Source organism: Canis lupus, chromosome 1 (genome assembly GCF_048164855.1).
Source record: "Canis lupus baileyi chromosome 1, mCanLup2.hap1, whole genome shotgun sequence".
Taxonomy (NCBI): Eukaryota; Metazoa; Chordata; class Mammalia; order Carnivora; family Canidae; genus Canis; species Canis lupus.
Window position 1 is genome coordinate 2,131,102 of NC_132838.1, and position 14,539 is coordinate 2,145,640.

A 14,539-nucleotide genomic window follows, 5' to 3' on the forward strand; every position below is an offset into this window, starting at 1 on the left:
TGTGGGGCTCCATCTGAAGACCCTGAGATCATGACCTGAACTGAAACCAGGAGTCACACGCTCAACCAATGGGGCCACCCAGGCGCCCCCACATTTTTCTTTTCGATCAGCTCCCTCATAGGGTCTCCTATCCCTGTTTTCTTCTGCCTATTATCCCATTTGATGTGACTTTTCCCCTGCCATGGAGAGTGATGTGTAACTGGTTGAGTCAGGGCAGCCCTGTCTATGCAGCAAATGCATAGTTTGCAAATCTTGCCCATGTGGGTGACGTTGATGGGTCTTGAGAGAAGATACGTTAAAGATGGCCCAATCCTCACCTGGGCTTGGACTCCCTTCTCTTCTAGCTACACGTGGCTCCCCATGGAGGCTGGCACCAGACAAGCCTCCATGGCTTGATGGTTGATGTGTGGAGGTTGTCTACAGTGTCTGCCTTACATGGGTGCCGTGCTGACAGAGGAGGCACCAGGTCATTGGGTAGGACATGGGTGGGGGCAGTTACAATGACGTAGTCTCTGACACCCAAGCAGATTCCACGCACGCAGCTATATGTTGAGGGTTTTACCAACATGGAGGCTCATGAGTGAGAATGTGTCTAGTCTCATCAGCTGAGAGCAGTTTCTTGAAGCCACAGGTTCATGGTGAGGCTCAGATTAAACAGATACAAGACAGAGTGTCCAAAGACTCTTGTGACCCTGGAGACATGGGACAATTCTGAGTTTCCAGGTCTTTTCTGGTACATGGCCTTTGCTTTGGGAATTAAGAGGCCCTATTCTATGTTGAGGTCAATGACCATGAGGAGTGACAACAAACTTAATTTTCTGAGACTAAAAGTTAATGGGATTGTCATCTGGGAAGGAGTCATGGGGGAAACTGGGTTCAGAGACAGCCAGTGGCTCTAATCCCTGGGTTTCCACCGAAGCCCTGGTGGAATCTTCTTCTTCTTCTTCTTTTTTTTTTTTTTTTTAAAGATTTTATTTATTCATTCATGAGATACACACAGACACACACACACACACAGACAGAGAGAGAGGCAGAGACACAGGCAGAGGGAGAAGCAGGCTCCACGCAGGGAGCCTGATATGGGACTAGATCCCAGAACTCTAGGATCACGCCCCAGGCTGAAGGCAGGCACTAAACCACTGAGCCACCCTGGGATCCCAGTCCTGGTGGAATCTTCTGAAGTGGAGACACAACCAAACCAGGGTATCTGGGGCAGGGGCTTGGAGACCAGGCTCTAGGCTCGCTAGGAAAAAGCTGGGTCACTGAGCAATTAGGGGATGATTGAGTTTTCACTTATTAGAACCATATGGTATCAAAGGCTGACCTATTCCCACATTTTGACCTAATAATTCCATCTCTAGGACTTTATCCTAAGAAAATGATCAGATAAATGTAGATATTTGTGTGTCAGGATATTTGCTGTAGAACCTGTGAGTGCATGAAGGTGTTTCCCCGCCACCACACGAAGTTCAGGCCCGCAGACACCTGCGTTCAGAATATTTAGACGTTGTAAACGGTGATCTTAATTCTGTGAAAAATGAGAGAATGAGAACACCCTGAAGCATGTACAATTTCTCATCTAGACATTTTGGATGCATCATGATATTTTCCCGGAAGCAGGAAGGGCAAGATGACCTGGAGTGCTGTGGTTCAGGTTCAGAGTGGATGGTCTGGGGGCTCCAGCCCTCGATGGTGTTTTCCGTGGCTTGTCCCTCCTCACACCTAGAGCGCCATGATCTCTGCGTTGATCCAGCCTGAACCACGTCTCCTACTGGTGTCACACGGTCACCGGTGACCCGTTTCCTGCCACCTTCATTAGACCGAATATGTGAAGATGTGGCTGACTTAGGCACGTCCTGCCGGAGGGAGGTTGGTGTGAGCACATAGGCTCTGTTAGGGGGTAAACTGAAGAAAATGCTGTAGTTATGTCCCTAAAGGGTTATCACCCGCACTCTGTTACGGCTCATGGGGGTTCTACTTCCCTGAGCGACTCACACGCAAGAAGGAGGGAGTGGTTTGCAGAAAAGGCCTCTGTAGGCGCCCAGGACATCACAGGGGGACAGAGTGACTATGTACTTGCATTAGAAATGACATCTTTTGGGGTAGCCCTGGTGGCGCAGCGGTTTAGCGCCGCCTGCGTCTAGGGTGTGATCCTGGGGTCACCGGATCAAGTCCCACATCGGGCTCCCTGCATGGAGCCTGCTTCTCCCTCTGCCTGTGTCTCTGCTTCTCTCTCTCTGTCTCTATGAATAAATAAATAACATTAAAAAAAAAAAAAAGAAATGACATCTTTTGTTTTCTTTTCTTTCTTTCTTTCTTTCTTTCTTTCTTTCTTTCTTTCTTTCTTTCTTTCTTTCTTTTTCTTTCTTTCGCAATGATCAGATCAAAACAAATTCATGTGCATAGAACGAGCACATCTTTACAGATGAAAAGCCCTGGAAGGAGGCATATTTATTTGTGAAATAAAACCAGCAATCCCACCCCTGAGATTTATAAAGACAGCCACTGTAGTGCACGTTTGCACATCTGATTTGTGAGGGGTTTATGATGTCATGATTAAAAGAATTCACTGATATTTGCGGAGGTGGGAGTTCTGCAGGCTGTAGACACTGGGCCGAAGCCATGCAGGGCTGGGTCTGCCTCCTGGAGGGGGCAACGGGGGGCAGGCCACTCTGACCAGGAACTCTTTCCTCTCCCGGGACCCAAAAATCACCCTTTTTTTTGAAATCACTATTTTGGACACGTGTGCACTGGGATTCTGGCTCCCGGGTACCAGGGCCTGACTCCTGCTGCCCAGCAAGGTTTCCACGAGATGCAGCCAACACTCCATGGATCCAATGACTTCAAGTTTGGTCTTGGCTGTGGCCACACCCCATTCCCAACAGCGGCTGGGGACGGAGGACATACAGGTGACTCCGGGCTTTCCATCTCGCTTGCTCCGGGGACACAGAGAACCTTTGTGTCATTTCACTAACATCCAGTTCTCTAATGGGGGGCTATCGGCAGGGAGAGCCACGCCCTGCCCCGTGCCCCTGCCCCGTGCCCCTGCCCCCTGCCCCTGCCCTGTGCCCCTACCCCGTGCCCCTGCCCTGTCCCCCCGTCCCGTGTCCCTGCCCTGTGCCCCCGCCCCATCCCTCTGCCCCGTGCCCCCGCCCCATCCCTCTGCCCCGTGCCCTTGCCCCATGCCCCTGCCCCGTGCCCCTGCCCTGTCCCCCTGCCCCATTCCCCTGTCCCGTGCCCCTGCCCCATCCCCCTGCCCCATCCCCCTGCCCCTGCTGCCTCCAGACGCAATAGAGGCTGGGGGGCCAGCAGTTATGCCAGAGAGCTTTGGGGGAAACGTGAATTTGGGAGAACTGGTGAGTTTGCCTCTTCTCATTCCTTTTATTTTATTTTATTTTTTTAAGATTTTATTTATTTATTCATGAGAGACACAGAGAAGGAGAGAGAGAGAGGCAGAGACACAGGCAGAGGGAGCAGCAGGCTCCATGCAGGGAGCCCGATGTGGGACTCGATCCTGGGTCTCCAGGATCAGGCCCTGGGCTGAAGGCGGTACTAAACCGCTGAGCCACCCTGGCTGCCCTTCTCATTCCTTTTATGCCAGGACACAGGAGAAGAGCCATGCAGGGGGGTGGAAATGTCCACTCTTGTGAGGCCCCCGTGGTCAACGAGCCTCGAAGTCTGCGAGAGCAGAGACGTGGCCGTGGTAACATGCATCAGCAGCAGCATCCTTACGTCACTCATGCTCACCTCTGCATACCACGGGCACGCTTTGTTTTGTCTTATTTTAAGATTTTATTTATTTATTTGAGAGAACACACGTGTGCATGTGCAAGAGAGAGCACAGCGGGGGGGGCGGGGGTGCAGGAGGAGAGGGAGAAGCAGACCCGGGACTTGATCCCAGGACCCTGGGATCATGGCCCGACTTGACGGCAGAGCTTCACCAACTCAGCTGCCCAGGCATCTCCCACAAGTACATTTAAAATCATACTTAAAAAAAAAAAATGAAATGCTTCCTGGATTTAGACACTAGACAACGAGGTTGTAATCATTGGGAGTATCATTAATGGACTTGAATACATTGGCCATAAGGATCTTCCTGAGGAAAGGTTCCCCAGCCAGATTGCAAGGCTGGGGATACCCAGCATAGCCGTGGCCCAGGGGCTTCGGGGTGGGGGGCGGCGGCCGTGAGCCCGGGCCTGGGATTCTGTCTGGGGAATAGCCCAGCCTGTGCAGTGGCAACGGTGGGAAGTCTAGTGGACACCCGGACACCAGGCTCCAGACTGGGAGGCTCTCCCCACTGGGTCCTCACGTGCGTGTACGCAGCTCACGCACATTTCCACAGACAAGCGTGTGACCCGCACTTGAACCCGACGGGAGGGCCTGGGGGTGGGGTGGCCTGAAATGCAGCACGGGAGCAATGAGGCGAGTTGGAGACTTGGGTCTCCAACCTGCCGAGACAGGATGTTTTTCTTTTTCACAGAAGGTGAGAAGAGGGATGGTGCCTGGCCAGCGAGGCGGTGGCACGCCGTGTGAGGAGCGGCACCCCAGGAGGAGTGTCTCTCACCTTGTCCGCCCTCGGCAGATGTCAGGGAGGAGCTGCTGGTGCTCTGCAGGCCATGTGCTGCTCAGATAGTGACCCAGGGCTGGAGCCGGGGGACTTGAGGCTCGACTGCCTGGAAACACCTGTCCCACAGACGGAGGCTTTGGGGGGGCACCTAGGGAACCCATCTGAAGTGAGTCAGGGACAGAGGGTGTGGAGGCTTGCTCATCACTGGCCTCCACCTCCGAGGAGCCCTCTGGAGACACCCCGGGGCTGGGGCAGGTGCCTGCTCTGGCCTCGTTCTCTGCATTCCTGACTGTGCTCCCCTCTGCCTGGAGGGCTCACATCAGCCAGGCAGGGGGTTCAGAGGTGCGGGATTCAGAGGGGCAGAGCCAGGCACTCCCTGGCCCGGCCTCCTCGGGCCCTGGCATTCCTGGGAGCAGCCACCAGTGCCAGGGCCCGCGCACCCAGCCCCACACTCCTGAAGCAGTCCTGTGAGGGGGCAGCCGCAAGGACACCCGAGTTCCAGGCTCGTCTCCCCCAGGGAGTTTGGGGACTGCCTTGTGGACGCGGGAGCGGGCATGTGGTTTGGGGGAACGCATCCCGCTGACCTGTACCCGTGTCCCTCAGTTTCCCCACAGCGGAGCCGATGTGCTTCTGATTCCTTCTTCGCGATTCTGAAGGCCCGTGGGAACTGTCAGTGCGTGTCTGACGTTGGCTGCGTGTCAATTAACGGGGGTCATGGGTTTTGGCAGGAGAGGCCGCGGGAGCTGGGCTGTCCTTGCAGGTGGTGCACACTCCATCTGTCACCCCACTGGCCCCGGACCTGTGTCCAGTCCATGTGACTCTGACTCGAGTCACAGGAAACGCTCATTTCCACGCTGCTGGATCACGTGTGGCAGCTGCTAAGGAAGCCACCTCTTCTCATAATTTTTGTTAAAAAATATTTTATTTATTTATTTATGATAGAGAGAGAGAGAGAGAGGAGAGAGAGAGAGAGAGGCAGAGACACAGGAGGAGGGAGAAGCAGGCTCCATGCCGGGAGCCCGACGTGGGACTTGATCCTGGGACTCCAGGATCATGCCCTGGGCCAAAGGCAGGCGCTAAGCCACTGAGCCACCCAGGGATCCCCCTCTTCTCATAATTTGGCATATGAGGAGCACATACACTGCATGTTTACCCATCGACCCCATGGAAAGCTGTCCTTCGGTGACATGAAGGGCATATCGTAGCTCTCTGTGTGCATGGCGTGTAAGTGCGTGTGTTTGCACACAAGGGACAGAAAACCAACAACACATGAGCACTTGTCCAGTTGGGATGCTCACCGCCCAGGTACAGCGCGTCCTCTCCGTGGCTGGTGTGCAGACAAGGAGCATAGGCTTGCTGAGGGCTGAGGGGGCAAGCCCGAGCCCCTGTGCCCTGCTCTCCATGTCCGTGGCCTGGGCTGGTGCCGCTGCTTCTCGCACACCCGCGGCTGAAGCACCCACCGCCCCGTCTGTGCCGTCTCCCAGCACTCAGCCCGGCCGTTGGGGACACATGGCCCGTGTGCAGCCCCCTCCCCCTGCACTGTCCATGGAGAGCTAGAGGCTCCCAAGCCGGGCAGGTTGGTGTTCCTTCCCCAGGTAATCAGAGGTACAGATAGAACAGAGCCTCTGGCTGACGGACGCCCGGTGGACAGGGCTGTTCATTTATGGGGTGCAGCAGGGCCGGCTGGGAAATTTTGGTCACTTTAATTTACCGTATCCAGCCTGCCTGCTGCACGCGGCGGCACTTTTATCAAGCCCTGTGAGGTGGTATTGATTTTTTTATTTTCTATGTAGGATAAGAAGACAGAGAGTTAGGGCAGGAGTGAATGAAGAACTTTCCTTGGATGGCCGTGGCTCTGCACCTTATTCCATCCTGTCGTCTATGCTTCAGATGAAGTTGGGCGTCAAGGCTGCTGAGGGGACAGACAGGCTGCAGCACAGCAGCAGCGGGAAGGCCTGAGGCGGACGGGGCAGAGTGAGGAGGCCCGGGGGTAGGGGACAGACAGACGAGGAGGCTGGGGGTGGTGACAGATGAGGAGGCTGGAGGGGGGAACAGATAAGTAGGCAGGGGGACAGATGAGGAGGCGGGCAGAGGGACTGAGGAGGTTGGGAGCCCTGGAGCCCCAGGTCCAGCAGCACCGTCCTCACAGTCTGCTCGCCCCAGGTCTGCACATAGTGACTATGCAGCAGGACAGTCACCACTTCTGCCTGGAGATTTATTTCCTGAAATTAAGAAATGAACAGACACAAAATGACAACAAAACACGCAGGCTGCACACAACCCCTGTGTCCCTAGGTAATCTTCCTGTTTGTTCTTGTGACAGGATCCCGGGGACATGTCCAGGTGTGAACCCCAACCCCAGGTGTGGACCCTGACCCGGGTGTGGGCACCAACCCCAGGTGTGGGCAGCATCCCTGTCAGCAGAGCTCTGGGAGGCAGAGGTGGCCCACAAGGGCCCTGGTGGCAGCACGAAGTGAGTCTTTCTGTCCTCAGACCCTGTAGCGAGCGCAGGGCCCCCAGTCCTTGTTTCAGCACGCCAGAGTCTGGTGCGCATAATGGAAGGTGATGCAAAGCAGAGGCTCACCATGTGACCTCCCTGTGTGTTGGAGGGGACGGAGACATGGCGTAAGAACAGGATTCCAGGAGTCTAGCTGCCGGGTGTCTGCTGCTCTGTCGTTCACAGTGGCCCCCCCTTGATACGCCCGATGGAGACGGTTGCTTGCTCGAGCCTTCCTTCTTTGGAGCTGGGGATGTGCTGATGACGTGGGTGCTGTGAGGACAGATAGCAGCACGGCTCTGACCTGGTGTGTGTGGCCTGACGGCGTCCTGCTCCCGCTTTCAGAGGCACGGTGAACCCCAGGACCATACTCGTCCCTGAGGCAGCAGGTGCACTCTCTTGGCTCCCGTACCGTCGAGGAGTGATATGTGGCTTAGCACAGACAACGAGGCACACATGTGGAAGATGGGGCAGCGGGTCCTGTGAAAGTAGCCTCGGAGTCACCGCAGAGCCATGTGGAAAGAGGGGCTGGGGGACTACAGGCGGGCGGAGGGCCGGGCACACCATCCAGAGCAGGTGGGAGCCTGCTGCCCCTGGGGCAGTGCTCGGCCTCCTCCAGACACTTCAAAGACCCCCGTTCAGCATGACCAGGTAGGACAACAGCATGCGTAGGCAAGGGTGGTCTGGTTTGGGGGGGTCTGACCTGAGGAGCCGTGACCTCGTTGTGAGTGGGTTCCCCTGTGGTTTGGTCGTCACAGGAGGGAGACACTTCAGTCTGCTGGGTCATGGAGTAACTTGAGAAACCAGACGAAGAGGGTGTTTGTGAACATGGGCACACCCATGTCTTCTCTCCATGTCAATATCCTTTGTTTACACGACGGTGATCAAATCCCCCCTCACACAAATCCAGAGCTGGTGCGTGATGCCGGGTCCTCGTGCGCTCAGCTCAGGGACGATGTCGCTCACTTACACATGCAACCCAACCAAGCACTGGGTTTACTTTTACAACATGAATTGTGTGGTCAACAGCGGGGTGGTGCTTGGATAGCACAGGTGCGTGCACAGTAATCTGGGAGCTGAATCCGTAGAGATCTTTCATTTCCTGGCCCCGCAGCTTCCGACTTCTGATGGCCCCTCTTTCCGTTCTGACCCTCACCTGCACTCGTAGGTGGGGCGGCTGTTTGCAGATGAGTCGTCCCCTGTGACTGTTCCAGAGCAGGTGCCTGGGGAATATCTACTGCTGAATAACTGGTGTGTGTGTGTGTGTGTGTGTGTGTGTAAATGATATGTAAGATTGGAATGTAAAATTCCCTAAAAAAAAAAGGATTTTGCTAATGTATGAAGTTGAATCAGAAGAGGCATGAACGAGACTTAGAATTAGGCCTGATGTTAATATCCTCGAGGCCAAACATGGCCATTCATGCCAGGCATCATATCCCCTTAGCATCTGCAACTTTAAATCTAATAATGTAACTTGATGCTTTAAAGAAAAACACCTTTAACCTCAAGGCTCTTCTTCTTCCGTTAAAATCAACAAAGGGAACCCATTATTGGCCGAGGACGACCTAGTGGTAACTTGCAGGAGGCGTCTATGTCGAGAGAGGCCCAACATGATTGGAATAAGGTTTCAGTGAAATAAAATTAATATGTGACTTTAAACATGGGGTTTGCTAAATGTGTCTATTTTGCAAAGAGATTGATGCCTCTTCCCATGAAACCAGGCCAAGTCTGCCTCACCCCGATTCTACCTAACGCTGTAAGGGAGGCTTTCATGGGCACTTAGTGGGCCTGGATGCTTCCTTGCTCTCCAATGCTTTCAATGCGAGGGATAACCGGTACCTGAGGCCTCCCCGCCTGTCGGAAAAGGTCTCACGGCAGGTGAGCTGTTGTTTGCAGAGCAGCTTTGGTGATGCCGTGCTGCTCACAGATAGGGCACATCAGGGCCCTTGGTTGCCCCCGCAGCACGCAGGTCCCCTCGAGAAGGAGGTGCATGTGTGGCTGTGGGTTCCAGGACCGCTGGAAGTGCCGTGGGATGCACGGACCCTTCCTGACAGATGGACGGATGCTCTGGGAAGCAGTAACAATGGCAGGAGTGACATCTCAATAGTAAGTGGGGGACGTGGGATGGGGCAGAAAGACAGACTTTCCTAAAAAGGCATCTCTTCTCCCTCAGAATGCAGACCTAAGCGTGTCCCTGGGACGCGCAGGGAGGAGACACAATGGAGAGTGATCAGGGATAGCGGCTGCAGTTCACCCGGGTTATTTCTAGGCAGCCACACAAAAACGTGATGGAAATAATTTAGACATATGGATAAGAGCCTTCAAAATCAATAGTGCTGCAAAAGATGAAGCATATGCTGATGCAATCAAACAGAATTGAATTTCATACAAATGTTAGCAAATCTATATCGGATTATCACAGGAAAACTTCATTTTCATTGATTTATAATGTATTATTATTGCCTCCACCAAACTGCCACAGACAGCCGTTTAGCAGCTGCCGAGTGCCTTAAGGGTAAATAAGAGATATCACTGATGGGGAGGCTCGACGATGTTTGGGGGGCCGATAACTCACGGGGATGGCAGGTGTGACACTAACGGCTCTTCCCGGTTCTTTCCGCCGCGCCACATCATTCTGGAGGACTTGGGTGAGCAAGGGGCTGTGTGTGGGTGGCATGTGCGGCTGGAGGGAGTTGGGAGGAGATGTCCTCACGGGGAAACAGTCAGTGGGCGCACAGCCAACCAGACAGCCGAGGGCATGCACACCTGGGGCTGCACCAAACCCCCATCTCTGTCCCCACCTCTGTGATGTGAACAAATCATGGCAAGGGTGTCGTGTTTGAGGCCTTGTTCCCTCTGCCGGGGTCTGCGTGCTGCGGCCGTTGCTCCATCCCGCCGTCCCTCGGGCTCCAGGGCTTCACCGCCAGTGGCTGCGTTCCTACCAGAAGTGCAGGGCCGGCCTTCTGGGTCGTGGAGTGGCAGGGCTGCGCTCCTGGGAGCAGAGGATGTGAACAGGGACTGTGTCTCCTGAAACACAGACATGGGATTAACAACAACGAGCCGGGTCATCACATTAAGACTTCAGCTCGTGGCCATAAAAAATAAACTAGGAATCTGGGTATTAATCGTGTTCCTTCATTGAAAGTAGGTTTTTTTTACTGAAAAGTGAGACAAAGTTATCGTGTTTTAAAAGGTCACCTTTTTTGCAGTCTTTGGATCATGTGTGTCAGTGACACTGCACCTGCCGCTTGTGACAACTCCGGGTCCCTGCTTCCCTTTGTCCGGTGACTCTGCAGGGGTCAGAGGTCTATTTTGCCAGGATCCTCTCTGTTGAACGTTCAGAGCAGTTTGCTCGCCCTTTCTCACGCACTGTGGGGAAGGGCAGCGTGGCCAACCTTGGGCAATGCTAAACTCCAGCATTCAATAGCTGCTCAGTGCCCACCCGGTGTGGATGCCATTGCAGGAGGAGGCACCCTCAGGTACTGCCCCTCTGGTGGCCACAATCCCAGGGCGACCTCAACGCTGCTTTCAGTGGTCACCCCAGGAGCCTGTCTGGGTGTCACTGGGTAAACACATGCTAGTTGGAGCTGCGGGTGCTCATGGGATGACCCGGGGCAGATGCCCTGTCCTCCCAGAGAGGAGACCATGAGAGGGCGAGGCTCACCACCTCCTCTTCCTCCTGGTTCCCCACCTCCCTCGTGTGAACACCAGGCAGAGGGTGGGTGGGCCTGTGCCCGGGTCAGGAGCCCCCTTCCTGCTGCCCACCTGGGAGAGGGGCTGCAGGGTAGCGTGGGGCTGTTGCCACCTGTCTCACCCGCCCAGGAGAACACAGGCAGCCACACCCACTGCACTTGGTGCCGGGGTCGTCTGGGGCCCGCATACTCATGCTGCTCGGACGGACAGTGGGTCAGCTGTCCGCTCCTTGGAAGCCGGGCGCCATGCACAGCTGGGTGTGTGCCTCTTCAGTCTCACCGGGAGCATGATGGCCCCGGTCAGTTCTGACAGAGCCAGCCGCTTAGACCCAGTTTGGTTGGTCTGGGTCTCCTCCCCTGTGTCCCCTTTCTGTGGCCACGGTGCCTGGACACTGCTGCTCCCGGTGAACCTTGCTGGGCTGTCCCATGCCTACCATGTCCATGACCACGCATGTGTCCTCCACCTGCCGGCAGCCAGCTGCCAGCCACCCCTCGCACGCAGGACCTGGGGCCAGCAGGGGGTGTGGAGTGTGGCCTCAGCTCTGCACCCTCAGAATGCACCTCTGGCGTCACAGGTAGGGGGTGTCTATCTAGATGGGCCCCCACCCAGCCCTGCCATGTTTGGAGACCCACTGGGGGAATGCCATGGCTCCCTTGCTGTGCAGACCCCCAAGCCCCGACACAGCTGTCACCTGCGCCACAGGTCGTTCTCCCAGACCTAGAGTTCAGGGCCATGGAGACCCCAAGGTCAAGACTTAGCTTGTTTGCTTGGTGTCCACATAGGTTCAAGGGTAAGATCTATACACAGAGAAGTGCACAGATCTTGAGTGTTGGTCTGAAGAATTTTCACGATTTCACAAGAACACTCAGAATGAGAACCAAACCCTCACTCCGACCCCCTGAGAAGATTCCCATCAGCAGCTTTCCTGTCCCAAACAGCTCCTGACGTCGGCAAGGAGACCTGGCTGGGCCTGCCCTGGGCTGCATGTACTCATATGTGTCCTCTCACGTCTGGCATCGACACGCAGCCTGTTTCTGAGACTCGTCCTTGTGGTTTTGTACATCAGTGCCTATTCCCTTTAGGGCCAGGTAATTTTGATCCTCTTCCCATTTCTCCTTCGGCTCCTTTTTTCCGGGGTGGGGGGTGCTGAGGGCTGAGTGATAGTTTGAAGAACAGAGGATTGCAGGATAAACAAAGGGATGGGGAGAATAAAACCAGTTGAAGCCCCACATTGCCCCATAGGTACTGACGCGATGGTCACCCGTATTTAACTCACCTCAGTACGTCTGATTTCTCCTTCCTTCCTTCTTCTGCATCATGAATCATCAGCATTGTGTTACTCAGTGTGCTCTGAGCACCATCTGCTTTACTGCTGCCTGATTACAGAAGACTGAGAACACCAAGGAGGCCAAGTCTCAGCCCTGCCTTTGCAGGAATCGGCAAGTGGATCCTCAGATTCGTATAGAAATGCAAGAGGCCTAGGGGAACCAAAACATACCAGAAAATAACAAAACCAGAGAATTCATACTTTCTGATTTCAAGACTTACTACAATGTACAGTCATCAAGAGATTGTGGTCCTGGCAGCAGGATATACAGACCAAGGGGGTGAAATCGAGAGAAACAGACCCTTGCGTGCATGGTCGACGGGTTTGAGACACAGGCGCCAAGAACACTCAATCGACCGTTTCCACAAATGCTGCCAGGACAACGGCATGTGCATGGGTGGAAGAATGAGGGTGGGCCTCCAGCGTGCACACAGACGTTGCCTCAAAGCATGTCAGAGATCCGGATGTCAGCACTAAAATCAGAAGACTCTTAGCAGAAAAGAGAGGAGCAGATGGTCATCATCTGGGGTTAGCCAATGACTTCTTGGGTCCAGCATTGAGGGCTCAGTCAGCAAAAGAAGAAACAGATAAGCAGGATTTATTTCATCCGGGTTAACAACTTTGTGCTACACACAACACCGCCAAGAACATGAAAGGACGGTCCACAGAGTGGAGGAAAATACTTGCATGTCGTACATCTGGCGAGGACTCGTATCCCAAGTGTATAAAGAGCCCTAACAGCTCAGTCGTGAAGGACCTAGTACGGACACGGCTCAGGGAAGCCGGATGGGGCCTACCAGCTCCTGAAGAGGCATGGATCCAAACCTGGACCCCTCACCCCCAGGATGGCTGTGCTCAAACCCATGGGAAAGACTTGGGTCTGGGCGAGGATCCGGAGAGACTGGAGCCGTCTGTCATGTTGGCAGGAACATGGAATGTCACAGCTACCGTGGAAGGAACAGCTGGCAGGTCCTCCAAGCATGGAACACAGGGCTCACATCTGACCCGGCAGCAGCTCCCATCCTCGGTGAGGCCAAGGGAAATGAACACATGCCCACGCGAAATCCCTGACGTGGACATTTGCAGCCGTGCATTCGCAGTGGCCGGAAACAGAAACAAGCCTGCGTCCATGCTGATGAATGGAGTCGCAGGTGCCATGGACCCATGTCACCCGGAAGCACAAGGACTGGCATGCTTATTCACCACACGGACAAGTCTTCTCAACAAGCCGAGTGACAGAAGCCTGTTGCTGGAGACTTGTGCTGTCCGGGCGGGTGGATCGCTCGGGGATAGCAGAGGGGAGCTGCCCAGCGCCAAGAGTGGGCGCTGGAGAGCAGCTTGGCTTTGCTTTTTTTTTTTTTTTTTTTTTAAGATTTTATTTATTTATTCATGAAAGACACACAGAGAGAGGCAGAGACACAGGCAGAGGGAGTAGCAGGCTCCCTGCAGGGAGCCCCATGTGGGACTCGATCCCAGGACCCTGGTGTCATGCCCTGAGCCGAGGCAGACACTCAACCACCGGGCCCCCAGGCATCCTCCGTCCTCTTCCTTTCATTGAAGGAAACCCCCAGACTTGCAGAAGGTTTGCCATCTAGACAGTGGCACTGCTCAGAGTCCGACACTGACAATATTGTAATGGTGCCTCTATCGGCGGCTGAGATGTTTGCTTTTTCACTCCCAGGTGTCCTCGCAGTTGACAGGTGAGCTGGGAACCCTTGTGGCCAAAGGGTCGCAGGCACTGTCCCAGCACATCCCCTGTGGGGAGGAGGGGCGCTGGGGCTGGGAGGCTGATGGCCTCCTCTGCGGCACACCCTGTGCTGGGGGCCGTGCTTACTGAGCCCCTCGGGTCCCTGAGCACTTGCCTCTCCTCGAAGCGGAGCCATCAGCTAAGCACCTCAGGTTCTGCCAGTCATCTCGGTGGTGAAGGTACCCCTTGCTTCTCCCAGGGGGTGGATTCTGGGAAATCCAGAGAACAGGGAATCTGTGAAGACCTGCCGGTGAGAGTGGGGCCTGCAGTCACCACCCCACACACCCTGTGCCTGGGCCAGCCCCTCACGAGTTTAGAGAACATTCGTCCAACAACCGCTGGGTGTCATGCGCAAGGCCACAGCCAGAAACATAGTGAACATGGCTCAAACGTCCAAGTCCTAGTGAAGGAGCAGGTACAGAGGTCTACAACGACCTTTCAATGCACACAGTGCAGTGACACCGAGAGTCATGGAATCAGTTCGATGGCAGGAATTCCCCAGGGGATGGTGGGAGGAAGCCCCAGAGTGTGTGCGTGGGGTCAGGAGGAGATGGTATGAAGCAAAGTGACTGAGCAGAGGCTCAGATGCAGAGTCTGCTGTTGAGATGGATGGAGACAAGTCAGAGGGTCTGGAGAGAGCAGGAGGGCCAGGGGGCCAGTCAGGACTTGGGTGGGGAGCCGGCCGGACCCACACGGTGGGGGTGCCCG

At 54.9% G+C, this 14,539-nt stretch overlaps 1 long non-coding RNA gene across 3 annotated transcripts; it reads left to right on the top strand.

Annotated features, from left to right (window-relative positions):
- The first annotated feature begins 3,891 nt into the window (after window positions 1-3,891).
- LOC140628664 (uncharacterized) lies at window positions 3,892-8,923 on the top strand. 3 transcript variants are annotated; one of them, XR_012026715.1, is made up of 5 exons: window positions 3,892-5,240; window positions 6,361-6,541; window positions 6,731-6,862; window positions 7,251-7,715; window positions 7,823-8,923. It is a non-coding gene; the product is annotated as an uncharacterized lncRNA (long non-coding RNA). The 3 variants fall into 3 exon arrangements; XR_012026720.1 differs by having other exon boundaries at window positions 3,892-4,733; XR_012026687.1 differs by having other exon boundaries at window positions 3,892-6,541; window positions 7,823-8,921.
- The last annotated feature ends 5,616 nt before the right edge of the window (window positions 8,924-14,539 follow it).